Source organism: Mus pahari, chromosome 3 (genome assembly GCF_900095145.1).
Source record: "Mus pahari chromosome 3, PAHARI_EIJ_v1.1, whole genome shotgun sequence".
Lineage (NCBI taxonomy): Eukaryota > Metazoa > Chordata > Mammalia > Rodentia > Muridae > Mus > Mus pahari.
This window is the reverse complement of record NC_034592.1, coordinates 72,296,150-72,299,456: the sequence shown is the minus strand read 5'-3', so window position 1 is coordinate 72,299,456 and position 3,307 is coordinate 72,296,150. Positions and strand designations below refer to the sequence as shown.

General features: G+C 30.6%; 1 protein-coding gene across 1 annotated transcript in view; it reads right to left on the bottom strand.

Moving 5' to 3' along the window:
* Nucleotides 1-3,307, bottom strand: part of LOC110317938 (olfactory receptor 10AG1-like) — a 25,890-nt gene that overhangs the window by 2,699 nt on the left and 19,884 nt on the right. The gene's annotated exons all lie outside the window — the stretch shown is intronic.

Genomic DNA, 3,307 nt, shown 5'->3' with positions numbered 1-3,307 from the left:
TGTGTGTGTGTGTGTGTGTGTGTGTGTGTGTGTGTGTGTTTGTTTGTAAGGCTGAATGAGTGAGATGCGTTGTACACATTGCACAGCATCATATGGAATCCAGGGATTGAACTCAAAGCAACAAGTTTAGTAGCAACTTCCCTTATCACTGAGCTATTTTCCCAGACTTTTCCCATGAATATTCTTAATATAACCACTTATGTCTGTGTATTCATTGCCCCAATAGATTACTTTTTAACACTGAATTCTAGTTCAGAATCCTATGCATGCCAGCTTAAAAGTCTTCTACTATTCACTTTTTTTTTTTACATGTTGTTTACTCCTAAATCTGTGGAACTCAGTGCATGTGTAGCAGATAGAGAAGCTTTCCTGTTTCTTGTGAGGATTGCCATGGATTGGCATACATAGAAGCAAGTTAAATGTTTATTAATTAAATTTTATAGTTTTATAAGGTGAAAACAAGTTGTTTATGTCCTCACTATTTATTCTATAGGAAGAAAACAAGTTTAAAAGTTTACATAAAGCAAGGTGTTATAATACAGTTCCATAACCCAAGTTATTAGAAGGTAAAGTAATTGTATTGGTGTGAATTCAAGGCAACCCTTGCTCTAAGAGTAAAATATTTTATCATAAAATAAAATATTCTCCTAATAAACATGGTGTTTTAAAGCTTATTTTTTGTTTTAAAATTTTAGTATGTTTTTCTTTCCGTCACATTTTCATATTTTTTTCTATTTTAAAAAGGCTTCATTTTTTGTCTTTATTTTGTTGAATTTCTACTTGTTAATAAAGGACTTAACCAAACATATGAAAGATTTAGGGTTAAAAGTGAAGAAAATATTGTAATTGGTATATTTCTTTTCTCACCCAAGAAAGGAAAAATCATATGCATATATTAAACTGTATCTTTTGTATTATGAAAACATGCAGAGATAGGTACAGGTAAATATTCACAATGTACTGCTGAGTAAAAATTTTAAGAGTACTCAGAAAGAACCAAATCCTAACTCAATTATCAATCATACTATCTGGATTCTGAAAAACCTCTTCTAGTCTATATAGCCCATTGCCAGCCTTATAGATAGAAGCCACCAGGTATTGCATTGCACATCTTCATAGCTCCTATGCATGCATTTGTGTCTTTTTCTGCACTCAAAGATGTGTATCTCTGCATTGCAGATGTAGATAAAGCTCTCGTTTATTCTGTTTTCTGATGTGTGATTTTAAATTAAAATAATGGTACAACTTATCATTTGAATTTTCTTCATGTGAATCAAGTGGAAAAATTCACCGAGAATGTGAAAACAAAGAATTCAAATTCTATAGCAAAAGTTATTGCTAACTCTTACATATTAGATTAAAATAGATGATGTTGAATAAATAATAGGCATTTGGCTTTTTACTCATTATTAGAGTAATATAACTCTGCTTACTTTTCCTTGTATCTAAATTATCTCCATGAAAACTAAGACAACTTTTACCATGTTAAACACATATTGACACATATTGTGTAGAAAATTTGCCATGATTTTGACTAGGAGTCTTATAACTGATTAAATTAAGGCATTAACCTTTCAGTCCAATCAGCTACTGTTTACCTAAGATGACACTTGTAGCATGAAAGATACAGTTGCTGTCTGTTTTCTCCAATAATGGGAGAATTTTTCATACAAGGAAAGTATTTCTAGGAATGCTGTTATTTTACTGTTTCCTTTATTACTAACATAGCAAAATGTGTTTTCATTACATTCAAAGCATCATTCTTTCATTATGCTTCTTTATATCTTTATTGCAATTATAAATAAAAATGTTAAGAATTAAATGTTCTAGAGGCTTATCACATATATCAGTTTACCATTTAAATTATATCATAAGAAAAACCTAGGAATGTTCAAAAAATGAAACTTTAAGATCAATATAATAAAATTCATAATTTCAGATGTTCATTACAAATTACTGAATTATAACCCACAAATTTATACTACTGAGAGAAATATAAACATGTTAGCAGATTACCTTTCCAGTTTTGCTAAAGCTGTATTTTTTGATTGAAATTTTATTGTTTTGACTATATAATAGTAAGGGGTTATATCACATTTTATTTAGAACCCGACTTGTTTTCTAAGTACCCAATACCATTTATAAAGAATATACTTCTTTCCAGTGGGGATACCTATTCTCCCTTGTCACACTTAAATTGATACATAGGTGTCTTAGTTTGCAATTAATTTGGTAAGTTTATCACAAATAATCCCTGTATAACAACAACAACAAAAAAACATTTTTCATGACATGTCTACAGAAAGTTGTTTTTCCTCCCTACCACTTTCAAATCATTTATTAGCCCCATAAGAATAAACATTAGAAGTGTGATAGTATCTATCACATGTTATATCTGTTTGCTTTCTTTTTTCTTTAAAACTGAATAATTGTTATTTAATGATGATTATTATAAAACACATCATTTCCTTGCTTTATGATAGACTCAATTATAGTTCTTCTAAATACATTTTATTTACATGGTATTTTGTTTGGTCTCATTAGTCAACCAGCTTATCAAATGGGCAGTTCATGTGATAAAGTCAATTATGAAGTTAAGTTAAACTCAAACAAACAAAAAAAAATCAATAAGTGAGTAATTACCACTGTTTTACCTCTTCTGGATAGTTTGTGAATTTATACCCATGGAAACTGAAGTCTTTATGGTTTTCTGAAACATCTATATAGAGTAGAAACCTGCATTGTGGAGGCTCCATACAGAAAATGACTACCTTCTATATATTTATCTGAATGACTTTGCACAAAGAAGAAAACGTATTATATTTGTGACACAAAAACTTTTTGTTAGGGTAGTTTGAATTTATAAGTGATGTCCTGAAGTGGACATTTATTTGGTCTCATGGTTAGAGTTATGGGAGTGAAGGCACAGACGGCATGGCAGAGAGTATGGCAGAGGCTCTCACACCTGATGGGTCAGGAGGAAGTGTTAGACACACGCTGGAAATAATCCCATTGTGATGGTGTGGTAAGTGATGAACATTTTAAATAGAAAAAAAAAATCTTTTGTTCTCTTGAAAGCTCAATACCATACAATGATGGGCAGCTTCTTTCATAATGGATTATGTTTTTCTTGTTTTGTTTTAGTTTAAGACAGTCTCAAGTAGAGGAAGCTTGAATTCACAATCCTCTTGCCTCTTCTTTTCAAGTAACAGGATTCAGGCACCTATCAATCACATCTGAATTGCTTCTTACTTCTTATTATAAGTTATCAGACTCAATTATCTGTAAAATGCCACTTTTTTTTTTT